Source organism: Zosterops lateralis (assembly GCF_965231275.1).
Source record: "Zosterops lateralis genome assembly, chromosome: Z".
NCBI classification, from domain to species: domain Eukaryota; kingdom Metazoa; phylum Chordata; class Aves; order Passeriformes; family Zosteropidae; genus Zosterops; species Zosterops lateralis.
Genome location: NC_139800.1, coordinates 25,486,390 through 25,507,903, shown reverse-complemented (window position 1 = coordinate 25,507,903; position 21,514 = coordinate 25,486,390). Strand labels below are relative to the sequence as shown.

The following is a 21,514-nucleotide window of genomic DNA, read 5'->3' as shown; positions in this document are numbered from 1 at the left end:
TGAGAAAATATTCTGGACCTTCCTCCTGTACCCATTTTTCACTCGCTATGCAGTAGCCTTTTATCAAACTACCCAAGGCTTCTGCCTTGTTGCCATAACTGTGGTACCCCATGTGTTCTTTTGTGCCTTCCACTGTGAGATTCTGAACAGAATCCAATGCCAAGTTTCTGTTCAAAACCTTCTTTTTGTGATGTTTAAATAGGTTTGTTCTTCCTCCCTCTCTTCACATTTCATCTTTGCCTGTGTATAGATACATCCACTCGTCACCCTGTGGGTTTTAGTTTGCCATTTCACATTAGAACAAACACAGCTTAGGAGAAAATGAATGATACTAATTTTAAAATCCAGAAAATGTTATCAAGAATATACACACCAAAACTTAATGGCCAATTAGTGAGCAACACCTGCACCTAATCAGGCATGCTCCAACCAGCACCGGCACTGACATAAACAGTAACTACCAATGGGAAGATCTGAGCAAGTCCTAATGAGAAGTATAATTGTATGTTTTTTTTCTAAGAAGATAACAGCAAGAAAACTTTTTTTTGGTCAGGTCATTTTCAACTCGATCATTGTCACCACCTGCTGCCATGCAAAGGATGCCCTGAAGAGAAAGCTTGAAGGCTTGTTAAGGTAGCTCAACATTTTACTTTCCACCTGCACTTGGGAGAGAGGGTTAATTTTTTCTCTCTTTTGTTCTCCTTGTTTCATTTTCCAGCCTAAGGTACCTCTGAGGGGTGTCTATACTTTCAACTGAGGCCCCTAATAATAAGCTATATACATGTAAACCTATTTGAATTTTCACTGTGCAGCAAAGGAGGACATAAAAAGCAGGGTGAAGTAGATAACAGGTAGCAGAGAGGGCAGGACTGGATTTCTCTGCAGACTAGTTCATGTCCTTGGCTTGACTTGGATCATTAAACTTGTGCCAGAGTCAGATATCTACCAGGGGAATATCAGTCATAAACCAAACAGTTTATCCAAAAATTAGAAACTTCCCTTCTCCCTTCTCACCCTCAGTCTGAATCAGTAATATGAATACCAGGAGGCCCTCATATATCTGATCAAATTGTTTTGCTTATGACACTTTCCCAGCCTTTAATGTTCTTAAACTCTTAGTCACCTCTTGGAAGAAGCATTTTAGAGGCATTAAGGTGGAAGTCCAGGTGTAATTGTATCTCTAGAAGGTATAAAGGGTGCCACTGACAAGTATTTAAAAAATACACCAGGGACATATGCAAAGGCAGAGCATCTTTAATGTGGAACTTGTTTAGATGCAGGACAGGTGAAGACAAGCCATTTCAAGACTCATTTCAAATATTACAAAAGGGCATGTTTTTCCACTATGGAACATTGATATCTGGAATTCATTTCCATGAGAATGTGTTAAGTATGATAAAAATTCATTTTGTTGAAAAAAACACAAGATAGAAAGTGTAATCAAATGGAAACTCTTTCTAGCTCATAGAGTTTTGCTTGTTTGTTTGATTTAAGAAATTATTAATTTAGAAATATATTTGTTATATTTAGTCATAATATTTAAAGATAGAAAGATATTATAAATAAATATTTATGGGTGCTGGCCATCCTTCAAGGGTCTAACTGGGATGAAAATTGATAAATGGAAAAAGCAGAGTGATTTGCACAGCGGCAGCAGATCTGGCATTCACATCACAGTGCCATGCATAGGTGAAAACTAAAGAGTTCCTCATATTCACTGTATGATCCCATAGTTGTAAATAATAAATAAAAAAACAAACTCTTTTCAGGCATTTAAAAATGTTCTGCATCTCAGCCAGCTGCTGCCTCTCTTCAGACGTAACATGATAAACACTAACAGGATCTCTTCTGAACTAATAGAGTGCAAAGTTAACAACTAACTTAAAAATTACCATTCTTGGTAATCTTAAACCTCTCAGCAAAGCAGTACTTTGATAGCACTTCTTCAACTATATCTCATATTGACTCTGAAAACAGTGGCTGAAATGAGGACAGCCACATGACAAGACCAGAGTTTATATTTTCTCCTTTTCTCTCAGGGACATTGTGGAGAATGAGGAAATGATGGATGCAAATAATATTCAGGTAAGCATATTTTATATTTACAGTTCTAAAAAGGCCTCTGAAAGGGAAGGGAATGTGTGCTTTACAGGAACTAAATCTTACACGATAGAATTTACTTGGAGGAAAAGGATTCAGCTGAAAAATATATATATATAAATTTGTAGAGCAAAACTCATATCTATGTATTAAAACTCTTAAAACTCTTTACAAATATGTACAAGACTGGTTTTGCTTACCATTGTGCAGAAGAAACTGAAGTTTGACAAGTATAATTTCAGATTAAATTTTAGCTCCATGTCTAGAAGGAATGACAAACAAAAGAGAGGATCCTTGGAGAAGGATTCTTGGGTTTCCTATGGATCAGAGGAGTGATCAGATTATCAAGTTACTGGACAAAAAACTTGACTTTCATCTGTTTTACTCTTTTTCCTTAAGAAAAGACAAAGCTAGCTCAGTGTCTCAACTGCTGAAGAGGATCCCTAGGTGTACCAGAAACATCCAGTATGGCCCTTTCCTCTCTACGGTCAGGCAGAATGTTTTCTTACAGAGTGTTGCCTAAAACTCATGTCTGTCATGTTCTAGGTTATGTGCTGAGCATTACACGTGCTTGTGTGCTTCCAAGAGGGGACTGGTGAGCAAAAAATACTTGAGGGGAGGAGGAAGCTGTGCAAGCAAGCAGGATAACCTGCCCTGGCTGCTGCTCAACTCACTAGTAACGGAAGTAGAGGTGTACAGAAGACAGATTTTGCTGAAACCTCACATGTGGGGCTTCCTGCTGGCCCAGGACAAAGTTTTAAGAAGGTTTTTTTTTTCTGTTCTTTCGTTTTATTCTGTTTGGAGTTTTTGTCAGATCCGTGGATTTGTGCTGAAGCTTTCCAATAAGAGGTGCAATGAACCATGAATACGTGTGCATGTCTCTATAGCATGATATTTAAATGTGTAATATTTATGGGTTTAGATGTAGCTCTTGAGGAGTTCAAGAGCTCTCTGCAAGGCAGGATTATGTATGAGTAGTTGTGGTGTTATGGTGGTAAGATTTACTGGTCAGCTTGACTCCACAGCTAGAAGTGAGCCCAAATTTCCTGGTTTCTGAGCTGAAATCTTACTGCAATCCCAGCAGCTAAGGTAAAAAGAAACCTATTACTTTATACAATACTATGAAAGAAGATAAACCTGTGAATTAATTTTATCAATTAATTCTCTTAAGAATACGCTGTCTCAGGAGATCTCTGGTAAGTTTTGTTTTAAATTGTGTCTAAAATGCTATAAGAAAACATCATCTTTCCACACAGCTGTTTTTATATTTATTCTTCAAATCCCAGCCAATGCTGAGGATTGCAGATGAGAGTGAAAATGAGAATGTGTGTCAGAAGTACATTACAGAACAGTAGAGGTTTTATCATCATGAATTTGGAGAAGCTGGAGTGCTTAGGATGCAGCAGAGCTGTGGGGATAGGACATGTATTTCTGTTCCAGTGACATTAAAGCCAGGATCTCTGAACAAAAACCCATGTGGTGAATTGAACTCTGTATATAAATTATTTTCATTACACCAAAAAATCACTGAAGTCACTACTTTGGCCTTTACGAAATCTGGGTTTAAAGACTTCTCGTTTCAGGTTAGATCATGATGGGGGCACCCAAATTACTTAGTTTAAGAACACCAGAAATATTTTCTTAACAATGAAATTCAATTAATCACATCATTAAATTAACAGAAAGTTCTCTGGCCTGGTTAAGACACAGAGTTAAATGTCACCCTACGTATACTGAGCAGCCAAAAGCTAGAAAAGGAATGCCAGTGCCAGATTTCTGGGATTGTGTTCAATTACTCAAGTGCCTATTTTCTTTATTTCTTTGCTAGCTTTTCACATAGTTTATGATCTTGCCTCTGAGAGTTCTGATTTTACTTTCTCTCATGATGCATCTTACTGAACCCTTTCTAGTCTTGTTCCAAGAGTATTATGGACTCTATCTTCTTCCATGACTTTTCTGTCTTCTCTGCTTTTAACTTGCGTTCTGTCTTGTTCCTGATGCATTTACACTGGCTCCCTCTGTGACCTCTATCCATGCCGTTGTGTACTTGCTGAGAATAAAATTTCCCTTCTTTCTCTTGTCCTCTCTGATTTTAGGAGGAAAAAAGTCCAGGCTTGACAGTTCTAGATTTACCTGCACTTTTACCCATACCCTTCTAGTGATTAATTAATGAACATACCTAACTATCTCTTTTTTTTTTTTTTTTTTTTTTTTTTTTTTTTTTTTTTTTTTCTCTTTCACTGTAGTATTTGCAGCACTTTCTTGCAGGCCTCTAGTTCTAAATAACTTTGGTACTTAATGCATGTATTTACCTAATCAGGACCTAAAGCACTCAGGATATTTATGTCACTTGAAGAGTGTCATCTGGTTGGCAGACACATGCTGACCATATTAGCCCAAAAACTGTGGTGTCAGGAGGCTCCCTTTCATCATCACTGCTGCCAGGACAGAGATAGATGTACATGACGGACCGCCTCTTGAAAACTCATCTAATGATGAGACACTTCCTCTAGGACAGAGAAAACATCTTCTGGGTCTGTGTAATGCATAAGTTTCTCACTCTCTAGTCCCTGTTGTCCTGAATATGTCCTAACCCTCAGGTTTATGACACATGAAGGAGGGATGTAATCCCTTTGACTGGAGATGGGCCGCTGCAAGGAAGGGCATGGAAGATTCAGGAGGTAAGAAAAAAGTAGCCCTGAATGTAACTCAGCAATTAAAAGCAGCCTGTGGATAAGAGAAGCTCTTAATCTGGATCTCTAGCTCCTGTTCCTCAGCTAGCCTCATTTTAAAAGGGAGAAGTGAGCCCTTCTAAATACATAAAAGTGGCTTTCCTCATGGCAGCTTTCTGGGATGAGGATTTTGAGAAGACAGAGGGAGTGACCCCTCCTACAAGGTCTTCAAGTCTCCTGAGCCCAGATACTCCACAGACAAAAATGACTGAAATGTCAACCCTGCCTGTGAGAGCACACACCCAACATGAGCACATAGTCCAAGGGAGCAGGATGAGACTGTGAGCTGACAGGAGGGAGGGATGCACACTGCAACAGCAAGACAATTATGATTAGTGTGGACAATTATGATTATGATTTAGCTGTAGGATCCCCAATAGCCATTAACATGATACCACATTTTCCTGACAAAAAATATTAAAAAGGAAAATTCAGTGGCTGAGCAGCAGCACTGAAACCCAGGGGTAAATGTTTGCCTTGAACAGGGCTGTAAGCTACACAAGAGAGACTAATTAAATGAGTCTCTGGCCCTTAGTTATGACAGAAATGAGAGAAAGGGGAGATTTGTTTTGAGGTTTTTAATTCCCCAGCTGAGGAAGAGTGATGTGGGGAGAGGCATGGGGAAAAGAGGGGAAGGAAAAAATTATATTCCAGGGCAAAACAAGATTTCAAAGATTTCTTTTGTTTGAAAAGCAAGCTAAAGGAAAAGAACGCTTCCCCTCCTCTCTCCCAAAGATGGAGCTGTTGGAACAGGAGAGGAGAGGCTGTTCAAGCTCACAGGCAGGCACTCAAAGTTCTGTATTTCGCAGCAGGACTTTCAGGCTTCTCCGAAAACACAACCGCTTCCTTTCTGGAAGGAGAAATAAAAATCCGTATTATTATAGCAGCTGCATTATTGCAAAATTCTACCCAAACACAACGACTGATATTAAGTATCTAACCCCTCTTAATTGTCTATTTCATGGGCTTTAGATTTCTGGATTGCTAAAATAACCGTCTGAAGACAAGACTTCGATTCATTTTGTTTTATTAGTATTATTATTTCCTTACAATAATAATAACACTTTACACTTATAAAGCACTCTTCATCTGCAGATACAGACATAAGGACTGGATTGCTGTTATTATCCTATCACACCCCACGGATGAAAGGGGATGGGAAATTCTCTGGAGAAAGATGAGGCTGGGGGAGAAATTTCCTAAAACCCTGAGGCCCAGTAGTGATTCAGAGGGAAGGGTGAGTGACTGAAAGGTCAGCTTCTTTGGTGAATTTCTTTGTTGATAAATATTTTCAAAAGATTTCAGCATTACAATTTTTACTGAAATATTAATTAATAATAGAAATGGTTCAGTAGTATCATCTGAGCAGTCTTGAAGTCAAGAATTTGGGGGTCTGCTTTTTCATTTCTCCAGAAATATACGCTCCAGTTGAAGGAGAGTTGGACAAATGTGAAGGAAGGCAAATCATTTTATATAGAACACCAGGTATGACATACAAAATGTCCCATTTACTCTTAAAGTCTGTGAAGAAATGAATGATCTGGTGCTATTAAAGCATTCACCTATGAATTTGTTGGGACTGTATGGAAGTTAATGACTTTTGAAACAAAATATTTTCAATTCTTTTTCTGTTCAGAAATACCCACCTTTTCTTGTGAGCAATGCCAGGGAGTGCAGCAAGTTCATTCCCATTTCCTTTTGCCTTGCAGCCTAAACAGAGACAAGAAGTTTAAAGAAAAATGAAAGGGGCAGTAGAAAATATGGGGTTAATGTTTTCCTTTGACTGTGTATTGATGTGGGTTCTCTTCTCCGGGCAGGTTAAACACTCTCATATAAAAAAGAAGGTGACCAAAAGATGATTAGGTATGTTATAATTAATTGTTGTCCCATTGTCTCACTTATACATGGGGAAGCTATGGCCTGGTTTAACGCCCCGTAACACCAGATTTCTATAATGTGGATGGACATCTGAGCTCTTCACCTCTGATTTTTTGTAATATAAGGATTAAAACATCAGGCTCTATTAGCTAGTTTATTTGCAGTGTTAGCCAAAATGTTCCTGCTCTTCTCCCCTGAGAAGTGGAGAAAACAAGATGAACCAGAAAGTACCCCAAAAGTGTAGCACATTTGGGTTGTGAGACACAGAGTGACCATGGCTGCAAACTGTCATGTGAGGCACAAACAGCTGTGAGTGCCACCATTTTCAGGCTGTCCTTCACAAAGTGACAACATGAAAGCCAAAGTCAGTTTGTGAAGGCAAGAATAGTCAAAAGAAACTTCTCTCTGGAGGACAAAATTGTTGTTGTGTAGGGCATAAGGCATGCACCTTCTTGGCTCCAAGGAAATGGAGCATCATCACACAGCTCACAGTGATGATTAAACAGATCCATGGTGAAGGCAGGAGGGAAGACAAGACTCGACTCTCAAGCCACTCATCTCACCCTCAGCCACATTCCCCTTCTTCAGGGTCTTGACTCAGTAGCTCCATACGCTCTCTGCTGCCCCTGACACAAAGGGAGCAAAACTTATGGCAGAGATGGAGTCACATAATGCAAACCACTCTGCTTATTTTTAAAAATAAACATAAAAGAAAAAGCATGCTCATTTGACCTGGGACATGGCTCTCCCCTTTGGTGCTGCTGTTATTCCCATCTTAGAGTTTTCCACTTTCTCTCTTGCCAGCAGGAAAGAAGTAACACGGAGATATTTTATGCCACTGAGACAAAGAGGTATTGATCCTTTTTGCCTCTGGAAAAGGTTTCTAATAATTTCCAGATATATCGTAGATTGTGGTGCTGCTATCTTTAATTAAAACATGACACAGAATAGAAAGCAATTATTGGGGTATTCTTTCTTCTCTATTTTTTTTAAGAGTATGTTCATTTCTTTTTTTTTAGTGGGCTGTGGTACCAGACCAAACGACTTGCAAGTTGAGCACACAGAAAGTGGAAATTGAGAGGAAGAATACATGTTCTTGTGTTTCTTATTCCTGACATTTAAATATGGTGTTTTGTCCTTTATATTCAAAGAATTTCATAATCTGTGGCTTGCTAAGCCCCCTGGGCAGGGAAGCTGCAGAGAAAAAATATCCGCTGTCCAAAGGAAATCTGTGCTTGGATCAACAAAACATTCCTCTGTCAGCATTGGCCCTTTGCAATGATGGCAGCAACACTTCCGTGCACAGGCCTTGGCCTTGTGGATTTGGGAGATAGCTGTTGGCACAATAAAAAGGATAAAATGAACTCAGAGTGACCTTCTTTCTAAACAAACTTCTTCAGACAGAAGCAGAAGTGAAGAATTGGCTTCCCTGTTGGCTGCACTCAGATCAGAGCTCCATTCCAGTCAAAATGGTGGGTAAGATACTCAGGTTATGTAATACTGGTATTAATATATTATAGTTATTGGTAATAGCTACATGCTGGGGAAATTTTTCCAAGGATATTAACTTCTTAATTGTTTTATTTTCTTACAATTGTGGTAATTATTAGTTCATCAGTGAATTGCTAAGGCTTCACCAAGTCCATCATGGAGAAATAGTTAAAGCAAAGATCTGTTAACATCTTTGATTAAATTAATTTTTCTAGAAACTCACACAGATATTATGCTGGTTTTTCATATGCTGTATTCAGATGGTTTAAGGATTTTAGCCTGGAAAAAGACACAGCAAGGGTTCAAGGAATCTAGGGCACATGTAGAGTTTATTATTGTTCCCTGTTTACAGAATAAACACTTCCTGTTAAATGCATCAGGTTTGAGATTTCACTTTGTCCGGAACATCAATTACACTCCTTTCCCTAACTCCAGGCTCACAGGCATTTAAATTTATGATTAATCTTTTCAGGAACACATAGAAATTGAATCAAAGAAGCACTTTGCAAAACAAGCCTGCACAAAACACATGGTTCTCTCATTAGCAGTACAAATGAAATACACTGAGTGTATAGGAGGGAGCAGATATGCCCGTGCTGTCCTGCTTCTTTAGAAGTCCATGGGGACCCTGTGAGTAGTCATAACATGCCACAGATTTCTCAACACCCACAGGGACTCTTTCCCCCTGATATCCACACAAGTTTGGTGTTGACCTAGTAGAAGAGGGAAATACCCTGCTGGCTTTTGGCATGGAGCACTCACCCCTCATTCCAGATTCTCTTTCACAGGGCATCTTTGTTCTCTGCTAAATGACTTTCTACAAGGCTGTAAATGCAGATGGAGGATTCAGGGATTTTTTTGGTTGAAGCTCCCCTGTTAACATAAAGATGAAGGAATTTATTGCCACAGTCTCATTGTAGCCACTACAGAAATGTTGTGCAGAAATCAAAATGGAGATAAATAGTCTCCAAACTATTTTTGTCCTGAACTGTCCCAAAGCATAAAGGCAAAGCAGCTAAGTAATTTTGCCAGTATTGCTGGGGAGCTGGTGACTTTGAAAGCTGATGTTTGAGTGTGGGAGTTGCTATTTATTAGCCTAAATCACTTCATTGTAGCAAGCTGGTTTTCTGTTTTCAAAACAGCAGCTCTGTTGGGACCCGAATAGGATTTTCTTTTTTATTATGGTGGTGATAAGAAAAAAAAATCAAATGATTGGTTCCTATACTTACTTATACATATAATATCTATTTGAATATTCTTCTGGAAATATCACTGTATACATTTTCTTCTCGCATAAACATGTCTTTTCTATCATGCCCTATTAATCTGTTTATTTTATTCAATAATAAAATTAAATACAGCAAGGGGTTTTGAGTGATGTCTTTCTCTGGCTTGTGAAAAGGATGCTGATTTCATATGCCATAAAGGTTAGCTAAGTGATGAGGGAACTTTCATATGCTTCTGGTTCAGATAAATATTGATAAACATACAAAGGATATTTATTCAGCATTTGCCTCAGCTAATAGAATCTTTTGAGTCTGAAATTTTATTCTGAAAATGTCTCAGGAGCACAGCAGTTTCTTGAGAATTCCACTATTACTTCCTGTTTCATTAAATCAAGAGGAAATACGGAACAAGGTAATAAAGAGTAATAAAGGTAATAAAGAATGGAATTTTTGTGAACCCCTATGAATGATCAGTTTGGGTCAATATCATGTCTTGCATACATGTTATAATGGAATAAACTCTTATTTTACTTGAATTCTTTCACCATTTGTGTCAAATGAAACAGTGATAGACAGGCAAAAAAACCCCTACCACTATCCCAAAGAAGTGGTAGCAATATATAAGCAAATAAATAAAGCATTTGCAAACTGCCAAAAAAACCAAACCAAACAAACAAAACACAAAACAAACAAACAAAAAAACCAGACCAAATCAAATCAACAACAAAAAAATGAAAAAAACAACAAAGAGCAATAACAACAACAAAAAGGAAAAAAAACACCCCAAAATCCCCAAACAAAATAAAACTCAAAAAACCCCCTAAACAAACAAAAAACCCCAACAAAACAAAACAAACCCCAAACAAAAAAACAAACAAACAAAAAAACCCCACAAAGACAAAAGGAAAAAAAACCCCACCCAAAAACTATAAAACAAAACCAAGGCGAAGGAATTTCTTGAGCTGTGGCAAAGCAGAAAGGAAAGCAAAGTTGAATGACAAGCAATGGGTTTTAAACTAATGTGCAAGGGGATGAGCTACAGGAATGGGAGCAAATCAAGCCATTAAACTCCTGTGAAAGAGAAATGTATTGCAGACAGTAATGCCTCATTTGTGTGTGCTAGAAGGAATTTCAAGAATGCCCCTGTACCCCATGTGCCACAGAAGAGTAGACCTGAACATGTTGTCTGAAGAGAAAAAAAAATAAAAAAATCAGCAATTCCAGATGACAAAATGTGTGGGAACATAGATACGGCTGAACCTGTGTGGTATAGATACCAAATCCTCCCTGACGATGTTAATTTGAAAATCACCAGTGTGCAAACCCTATGAGCTTCTGTGGGCCTGTGGATCCAGCCCAGGTGACCTTCTCAGGACACTTGAATCTTTCTGCTGCTGGTAACACAAAACCCTCTGACTTCTCCCTAACAGGGAAAGCTTTGCTTTAAATCTTAATACTTTAGGGAAGGAAGGGAATATCAGACCTTATACAATTATCAACTGAGTTTAAACTCCTGTTTCTTATCATTATACTCAAAACAAAACAAAACAACAACAACAACAACAAAAAAAACCAAAACAAAAACAAAAACAAAAACAAACCAACAAACCAAAAAACCCCAAAACAAACGAACCCAAAAAACCCCCCAAACAATCTCAGTGTTAAGTAGATATGAAATACAATCTTCTTCCTAGAATACTTTTTTCTAGTCTATTCAGTAAAAAATAGCCCATATTACTAAAGCCCCCTCTGCCATAACCTAGTAGTCTTTCAAAATGCAGCTAGAAATGAAGTGAATTTACTAGAAGAAAGCAATTCTCTCTACATTTTCAAAATCTTATTTACAAATCATCCAGAGCAATAATTCTCCCTTACCTTTGCACATTGGTACTGGTTGGGACGCTCAGCACTGTCCTGTAAGATCATATTTGGCTTGAGTGATGTTGGAGTCATTCATTGTCATATCCAGCAGGATTTGAGGTGAATGTTCAGAGAGTAAAGGGATTTTGGGGGATTCGAGGGTGAAACAGCAATACCTAGGAAGAGAATGAAAAGAGAGAAAGAAAAAAAAAAAAAAAAAAAAAAGTAATCTGGTCATTATATGCTCTGAAACTTCTGACTTTAAAATAATTGTTAAGAAACCTCTCAAGTGGGTAGCCAGGAGCCTAATGACTCCTAAAAAAAAAAAATCATAAAAAGACTCTGAAAAGAATGGAAAGTATTACCTGTAAAATGAATTCGTAACACATGTTACTGAGGCTGCATCAGATGTGAATGCAATTTATGGGTAGAAGACAAAATGGAGGAGTTTGGTAAAGGCTAAAGATACTTTTTCAAGTTTTATATAGAAACATCCCTAATTATGAAATTTTAGTGAATTGATTACTTGAACTGAATCTACATTTCTTTAAAAGAAAGCCAAGTACTGATACTGCAGATAAGACAATAATGGGGGGAAGAAAGTTAAATTCATTATTTGTTATAAAAGATTCTTTTATAGATATTTATGTATGTGTATATATATATATATGCATATTTATTTGTTTTAATTACTATCTGGTGTTTTTCTCCTTGTGATCCTGAGATTATGAATGCATAACATGTAACAGTGCTTATGTTTACACAGACACACAGAGAAAATGCAAAGGATAGCTTCTGCCTGGGATATGGTATTCCATGTTGGTAGCCGAGGTATTCACCACACTAAAAGCTGCGGAAAGAATTGCCGCAAGGAGATATTCCCTGTTCCTAACACGTCTACAGGTTAAATGCCCTCTAAATCCTCTAAGAAGATGCAGATGTGCCTCTGAGGAAATCCACAAGTCAGTGCAGAGTTTTAAAAGGTCATTTCACCTGCTTTAATCTCTCCTTGTAACTATTTTAGCTGCTTTAGATATTCCACATTGGAAAGAAGCAAACATGAGGCTGAGGGAACATCTGCTTAATGCAAGTAAAATATTTTTTACCAACTCTGACGATCCCTTTTGTACAAAATAAAAAGTTTCCCAAAACTTCTGGCCACAGACTGGGTCCGAGTTCTGTGTTGTCTTACCTGAATCTTGCTTCATAAACATCTTCAAGAGTATTTGCATGTATTTATGATAAAATGCACTTAAGCGTGTAGGGTAAGTTTAGGATCAGGATATTAGTCGGTAGTATTGCCATGATTGTTAGTAACATAAAATCAATAGATTATATTGAAGGGTGGAGAAAAGAAGGGGAAAAAAGACCCAGAAAATGAACAAATCTTGGTCAGAAAAAAGAAGGGTTAAACATGCTGTAGCCAAAAAAACCACAATATAGCTCCAAATACTGAAGCAAAATGCACCATGAGGTGGGAAACAACTTTGTTGTGTTTAAGGAACTGTAGCATTTTACTGATGGGCAAGATCATATGTAAGCATGAGCTTTTGACTTCTTTATATGTATGTCTTTCTGGAGATGAAATGGTTAAGCCAGTGGAGCCAAAAAGAATAGATGAGGTCAAAGTGCTGGGGAGAGGAAATAAAGCATTCTCAATTTCTGATGATAAGCTGTACAGAAAATTCGTAGACTATTTATCTTGCACCTCAAAACTTCAAAAAATACTTTGAGCTATAAAGAGCTTTAAGTCAACAGACAAGGCTTAACTTGGTCCATGAGTCTAGAGGGTAATTCTCCACCTCCCATTGATCAGGAAACACAAATGTCACCACCTGGTTTATTAGTGACCTGTGTTCTTTTGCTGCCAAGATCTGCTGAGCAGAGACAGAAGAATCAAGGTTGTTCCTCTCACAATAGATGAAATCTGGAGTTGATATCATTATTCTTACATATGAGCTCAATTTTCTATGGCTGATAATACAGTTGTCCTCCAGCACTCACCTAAATTGATCAACAACGATCAGAAAACCTTTATTTTCAGAGGGAATTATTTGACTTTGGAGATCTGCCTGAAAATTATCTGCTTCTAATTAATCTCTGAGGGTTCAAAATTACTGATAGACTGTAAATGAAACAAGAGTCCATTGACTAAAATACATAATTATGGAAAAGTTTCCATCACACTAATTGAACCACACACATTATTGATAAAACTGAGATTTTTCCTGGTTTGGACATCGTGGACTTTGGCCCTAAGGAGCACTCCTTTTGTCTGCCCCACACCTGTGCCTTGTGCAGGAAAGTGGTGTGACCACACAGGAGCAAGCAGACCAGGCGTGACACATCAGGAAGTCACACCACATAGGAAGACACCCTGTGTACTTCTTGGACCAACCACATTGAAAAGGAAGAAGATTTCTATCTATTTTAATATCTCTGGAACAAAGCAAGTGAAGCATCTACAGTGTATAACAGATGCACAAATTTACTTTGGGTGATTAATGTATTTTGAGCAGAGAACTGTCATCTCAGGTCCTATATATTTTTATCTGCTTTAGTACTGCACACCTGTGGTTTGTTGATAAAGCATTTACTTTTCAATGGAGACAACTGCCAGGTTTAGTGCTTTTGCCCTTTAATTACCACCTGACCACTTCATACATGTGTGCACATGTGTACACTTCATAATGGTTTCAGGTAAAATTACAAAAATTAACAAATGATGGCAAGAAAAAAAAAAAAAATAATATACAGGTGAGACAAATGCACCATTTGTGCACAGAGTGAAGTCTTTAAACTTGTGTATCTATGAGAAACCCAAAGGACCCACAGAGGACCCACAGATTTACAATATCATTATACACCTTTCTTTAGTCACACCTTGGATTTGGATACATATTAAGCTTCAGAAAACAACCCTTAATAATAGCCTGTCATCTCAGTACAGGAGCGCAACTGCTCCTGTTGGTAAGCACAAAAAGACATATAACAACATAGTCAAAAACCAGATGTAGGACCAAAACAGTAAGTTGTAATAATAATACAAAAATTTCAAGTATCAATCTGTCTTTTTATCACCCAGAAAGTGATATGCTTTTAAAGCCAGAAATTGTCCCATCTAACTTAAGAAATCAATTTTTACTTTAAGTATGAGACTTCCATTGATTTTCACTTCAGAGGAGTACATATTTCTGGTATAACTATTACCACTGCATTGCAATTAAAAAGATAAAATAGCACCTTTTTGTGAAGGTATTAAAATTGAAGAGCAGGACATTTAAGCTTGAAATTTAGTTTGCACTGGCTAGAAAACAACATTGCTCACTGACAAATGACTATGCAGTTCTTGTGAGTTTATCTCCGTGGAACAATAATTCTGCTATAGATCATAGTCATAAGGTCCAAAATATTGGCCACTGCATTTATGCGACATGATGCTTCATGACCTATCAAACCAGATCACTGTCATAACCAGCCACAGATAAAAGCACAGGTCTGCAATTTCTGGAAATTATTTCAATAGAAGATTTATCTACCTTATGGCTTGCTGGTAAAATACTCATATTGCCATTGATGTTTATTAAAAATATAAGTACGACTGTACATTTCCTGTATATTTACATACCTGAATGTTGTCATCACAGAATGGGAGAAACACAAGCTTATTTTCATCACTATATGATCATTATATAGACTCTTTCTCTTTTTCAGAATGGCTTGAATTAACCCTCATTACAATCTTAAATCACTCTCTGAGGTCTCAGTTGCCATGTCTGTATTTTTTAAGGTGCATATGAAGATAGATAGCAACAGAAAAGAGAAAAAATTAAGAAAAAAAATCTGCTTAAAACAAGATAAAATGTACCAGGGAAAATTTACTCACCTCTCTTAGAAAACTTAGCTCTCTTATGTATGTATGCAAGTGCATGTTCATTCTCCAATTTCCATCAAACTACACTTTCCTGCCTAGGTTGTTGGAAAGGCAAGAGATGGCAGTATTGACACATCTATGAAAGGCAGCAATTCATTGAGCAAACTAGAACATTAGCATTCTTCTTCTTCACATTTCATTTTTATAGTTTCTTTTTGTGCTCTTTCCCCCCACTTTCAATACATACTTTCTAAAAAAAAGAACAACCAACCCAAAAATCACAAATCAATATCACCCCAATACTCTCCTCACCACCCCTCCCTGACAAATTCTCTCCTTCAGGTCCTGCTAAACCAAGGGAAATATACAGAGAGGACAATCTGGAAGATTTTCTTCTATAAAATAAAGAATCAAAACTAAACAAAAACACAGGGAGAGGGAAAAAGGGGTGGGAGGAAGCAAGCAAGATAAATTACTGATTACTAAATTGAATTGTTTCAATCAGGAGCTTAAAAAAAATAAAGGAAAAGAGAGGAAAGAATGAACTTGTTTCTGTACTTGATTCTAGCTTTTTGCAAGGAGATCAAAGAGATTTATGACCTGTGTCTCTTTGAGACTGATACCAGAAAAGAACATGTTCTCATTAATAGTCATTTTCTCATCAAAATAGAGCTTTTAGGCAGACAATGGGCAAAGCTTTTATGAAGCTGATTGTTGACAAAATTTTCAATAAGTTTCAGTGTAATGAGTGGCACAGAGAGAGGAAAACTATGAGAGTGACTGATAACTGTTGCACTGTCTACAGGAAAAATCAAATCTTTTCTAAAAACCAAACCCCACCAGTGAATCTTGTGAGAATCACAACTGTTCGAGCTTACAAGGAGAGAACCTCACTGGTTTTGGATGGTTTGTGAAGCAAAAGTAAAAGCAGTCAATTTTTTGTTCTGTTTATTTGAATGTCAGTGAAACTTCTTAAAACTGGAAATCTGGAGAGAATTGTTTCCTCTTGAGATTTCCTGTTCATCCAGGTTTCAGATGAGTTAGTAATATAGGCAGCTGGGGACAATCTCCCATGGTATATTACTGAATAATTAGTTACAATATGGGGATTTTATGCCTCCCACTTCAGACTCCAGAGACCAGATATTGGGTAGAATGGGCCATTTGTTTGTTCTGCTGTACTGGTCCTTGTTGCCGAAGAGTCAGTCTCACTCCGCTTAGATAGAATTTTCTGATGTTAAATAGTAACAAAGTAATCTGCAATTATAAAGCAAGTATACAAGAATATTTTCACATTTAGAATAATGTAAGATGTAATGCATTTGGGTTTGAGATTGGCTTGAGGACCTGGTCTGTGTCTTAGCTCCTTATTGCAGCAGTAAATCCAGCTGAGAAGATTCCTACTCCTGTCTTCCTCCAGAAATATATTCCTTCATTCTGTTGACTGACCTGTGCTTGGGTGTTTTCTTACTCTCTAATCTGGTGTTGTGATGAGGTCTGGTTTAAGAAAACGTATGAATCTTCCCTCAAAATTAAGCTTTTGCTATTCCTGTTTTTAAAACCAGCATATTTTACCAAAGTAGTTTAAAGAGATGTAACAAAATGACTTCTTCTGAAAACATAGAAACATGCTGAAACAGAGACATGAGCAGAAACATAATGAAGCCTCATTTATACTTTGGTACTGAAGTTTTGATTTTTTTTTTTTTTTTTTTTTTTTAATTTTTTTGATACAGAGAAACTACTCTCTGTGTTGTTTAAGTCCCATCAAATTTGTATAATGTCTGAGGACTGGAGGAACTGCTTAGTAGAAGACCCAAAATGGATGCAGCACAGCATAAGGTCTACACTATAAGTTTTACAGAACTGCAAGCGCAAAGTATTTCATTAAACAAAAACAAAAACAAAAACAAACAAACAAAAAAACAAACAAACAAACAAACAAAAAATTAAGACATTTCTGCATGGTGCAGTTGCTCTTGTGTGAATTGGAAGCAAGCCCTCCCTAAGGTTAAGGAAACAATAGACGCATTTTCAGTTTCTGAACAATTTTTCCTGACAGAAAAGTATCTTTGAAAAGTCTACTCTCTCTGCAGTGCACAAGGAAGGCCTTGCTATATACACATAAATATGTACATACATTTATTAATATAAAAATATCACAGATCACAGAAATCCCAGGATATTCTGAGTTGGAAGGGACACAAAAGGGCCACTGAGTTCATCTCTTAAGTGAATGGAAGGTACAGGAATCAAACACCCTTGGTGCTATTAGCACTGTGCTCCAGCCAACTGAGCTAATATATATCCATATTCAGATTTGTGAGGCAATACACAGATTGTAGGTTTATGTTAGGGGTTTACAGCTTTGCTGTACACCAGACCAGTGAAAAGGAAAATTATTGTTGAAGGCCGTATTTTTTTTAAATTCTCTCTCTCTCTCTCTTTTGCTTTACAGTTTCTTCTACTGTCACGTCTCAACCTTTTGTGCAAAGGCAGGAGCAAATAACCAATCATGAAAAGAATAAGAAAGCTGTCTATTAACTTTCTGTGTCACATGAAGAAATGTAACATCAGATTACACTCTTAGGAAGCATCACTGGTGCAGTATTCCCACAGCACTCAGCAGTACTCACATATGCCTTTCTCCCACTGCACTTATTACATGAGGCCATAATCTTAAGTCTGCATGTATCATGTCTCTGCTACTCCTTTTTTTGGTTCTCTGCCTTCCATTCTCCTCCTCCTGTCTCCCACCCCAGTGGTCTTCAGGGACTTATTTGCTACTCTGCTTTTGAGTACAAGTAATCGTTCCCTCCTGGAGGAGGCACTTGCCTACATCACCAGCTGCTCTAGGTTAGGGGATGGAAACAGTGAAATTTAAAATTTCTGCTGTACACAGCACACAACCATAGAACCCTTTAACCTGGATAGAGAAGCTGTTTAATGGCAGTTTAGGTGGTAGGAGAACATTTGTCAGCCTACAGACTGGGCTGCCAGACTAGTTTGGATGGAAGCACACTGAAGGAAACAATTGCAATATCTACTCCAAAGCTTGCTTTCTTTTTCTGCAAGCAGTAAGTGTTAAGATGCAGCAGAACATTCAGTAATGAACTGAGGAAAAACATTGTTATCATTCTCGGCCCTTAAGGAAATTTCTAGGACAAGGAAGTACTTGTCTGCAGATTTGAAGAAAGTGAGTGTGACATATGTTTAAGCAAAGTGCCTTTTCTTCAGACTGTTTTTTGTCAGTGATTGAGAGACAGAGGCCTCCGATTTTGGATCAGAAGATGATTTTATTCAGCATACAAGGTGTTTATATAAGGTTTTACCTGTATGGCACTTATATAGGGTTCTATTTTTGGCAACCGATTTTCCATTGGTTACACATTCTTCATGACATCACGTGACCCAGTAACATTATCTTATCACAAAGTTTCACAACATGTTTCCTGGTCACTTCTTGCCCAAGGAGCATTTGTCTGTGTTTGTCTCTCTCACAGTTTCTGCTCAATCAGGCCTAAGATATCAGGTTCATTTATCAGTTCCATTGTACTCTTTGTTTTATTCCTATAGTTGTGCAGTGTATCTACAATACCAGCAAAAACACTTGCCTGACGAGAACTTGAGGGACAGTAAAAAATTTGGCCTTCACCAGTTTCTTAATTTAGAAATTGTTGCAAGTCTAATAGGTTTATCATAATAATTCCTAGTGTTCAACATTTTTTCTACACCATCAGAAACTCCTGACTTCATCACATTTTAATGTCATTGACTGATACAAGTGACATCAGTAAATAGCAGCCAGGAAGGATGTAGAATAACACGCAAAGATGGTTCTTGGGATCAAGTTAATGGCTGAAGCAATCAACCAAGGCTTGTGCAGCTGTGGAAAGAGCCAGTGGAAAGTTTTGTGACTGCTGATGAATACATAGTACCTATGAGTTCTGTGGGAAATAGTAAAGGTAAGAAGACTTTGAGAAACCTTGAAAGCAGGCCTCAGAAAGAGAAAGAGCAGAGAACTTTGAGCTGGCTGCAGCTGCGAAGCCTGAAAGAATAAGAGATAAAATGATACAGCAAGCAAGGACATGAAACAATAGTTTGAGTTTTTAGGCTCGGCTAAGATAGACCTCAAGACTGCAGAAAAATATGCTTAGCAAGATAGTAGAAGGTTTTAAGCTTAATGATGGAGTATTGTGTATTGTTAATAGAAAGCATACAAGCAAGCATTGTTTGTAACATGTGTGCGTGGGCTTTTAGTGATTGGTTAGAACAATTGTCTGTGAGCTTTAGCAATATGCTATTGGCTGGAAAACTTTTAATACGCCCTGTAACAAAGAAATCTTTGGCTGCTGCTGGGAAGAAGTGAGCCGTTGCCATCTTTCAATTGTCTCAACCTGTAATGAGGCTGATGCTGCAATAAAGCTCAAGGAATGTACCCCAGAGTCCCGTCCCATTTGCAGAAACCTCCAGCACAGAGTTCTTTTTCTTTCCCCTCAATGCACAGCAGCAGAATTCTGTCTTCACAAACTTAATGCACCAGGATCCATCAAGAGATGAGTTTTCTGTAAGAATGATGCATTTCAGCTCACTGAGTGGTGACTGAGTATAAAGATGCTAGGATTTAAGAAATGCTGTGAGCACTTTCAAATATAGGGCCTGGATGTAGCTTGTGGAAATTAATTTTATGCCTCATTGTATGTAAAATCAGAAAAACACTCTTGTACCTTCCCCATGTTATAGCAGCACATCTGCAAGCATGTTGTCACTAGATAAAAATCCAGATATTTTGACTTCATAATGCAAAGTCTCTGTCACAAATAAACTGAAATAAATATTAGTTTAATTTTTGTTTTGCTTTGTTTCTTACAACTGTGTGCTGAATTTCATTTTCAAATACCAGTGTTTGTTATGACTCTTCATTAGAGTTTCCACTAACATTTCAAAACAAGACTACATTTCTTCACCCTTAGCAGTACTTTTTAGAAGGTAGAGATATATTACTTAGGTAATTAAATGTCACTAAAAGTTGCTAGCTTCAGGAGTAAAAAAACTGCATGTGAAGTCTAATGATAGACAAACCCTTATTGAAGTATATGCTGATGCATAAATTGAAAAAATATGCTTTCAAAATGGGATATGTAGCTTGCAGTGCCTCCAACTGTAGTCAGGGGTATAGAGCTGAGTGCACTTTTTTCAAACAGAAGCTGGAATACAAGAATTAATGCTATGCTCCTTTATTTCAGAGCTCACATAATAGAAGCAAGTAGCTGGCTTATATCTGTTGTGATTTAGGAGCAGAAGACGCTGAAGAGATTGCACATATATTAATTTACAAGATGAAATAGGGAGATGCAGAATCCTCTCTAACATTTCTGATATAGAAGTGATATCAGTCCAACAGCTCAGACATTTATTTTATAAGAGGAATGAATAGATGAGTGTTCTTATAATATTCAAAAGGCTTCATATAGTACTTTTTATGCATGGAGTTAAAGTGTTTTAAAGTAAAAATATAGGCCATCATCTCAATATTATAGCTGGGCACACCAAGGCTCAGGGATTGAGCACGTGTATGAAAAGTGATTTAGCCCGGACTGTACAGGAGAGCCTTGTTTGAGTCAAAGCTGGGACTCAACTATCCTATCTGATTTTTATCAGATTTATATTCAGTCACCCACATGCAGGGAAAGAACTAAGTCCTTTTCTTGTTTGTTTCTACTTTTCATTTGTGTCACAGTTTCTGGGATTTATTCCATAATAGATCAATTTATTTTGCAATGAACTCTTTTTATTTTTGTCTTAAAAGAGTGACTTCTTTTTACAAAGGTAGCATAAAACTACACAGATATTGTTTTGTCCATCCATCTGTCTAAGCCTCAGGGCCTGATTATCATTTTCACTGAGACTACTTTATACTGCTCTAACCATGTCAATGAACCTTACAGTCATGGCCATAAATGTAATTTACACCTACTTGAGTACTCCTATGCTTGCCAGAAAGATGTATCTTAGGAAGACAGGGCTCTAGTAAACTTTGAAATCTAAATGTTGATCTCTTTTGTAGAAGCATTTCTTGTATATTCAAGTACACAGCCCAGAATATAAAAGCAACCTGCTCTATTTGTGATAATCCTGACTGGAATACCATATAGACTCCTCTACTCCTAATCTTAAAAGTTGTTATGGTCCTTTGTGTTGTTTTTTTAAGGCAGTGTCAACAAGTAGAGAGCTATGGAGAAAGAATAAAAATGAATGTCTGGACTGCCTGGAAAACACTTTACCCACATTGACATTTGTGACTGTGATAATAAAAGTACAAATAGATCCAAATCATTAAAATCAGCTTAAAA

General features: G+C 37.4%; 1 long non-coding RNA gene across 2 annotated transcripts; it reads left to right on the top strand.

Annotated features, from left to right (window-relative positions):
• The first annotated feature begins 1,920 nt into the window (after positions 1-1,920).
• Positions 1,921-9,513, top strand: LOC310922436. Of its 2 annotated transcripts, none has more exons than XR_014592429.1 (5): positions 1,921-2,085; positions 2,647-2,865; positions 4,701-4,781; positions 5,928-6,069; positions 7,730-9,513. It is a non-coding gene; the product is annotated as an uncharacterized lncRNA (long non-coding RNA). The 2 variants fall into 2 exon arrangements; XR_014592430.1 differs by having other exon boundaries at positions 5,928-6,084.
• Positions 9,514-21,514: the final 12,001 nt, after the last annotated feature.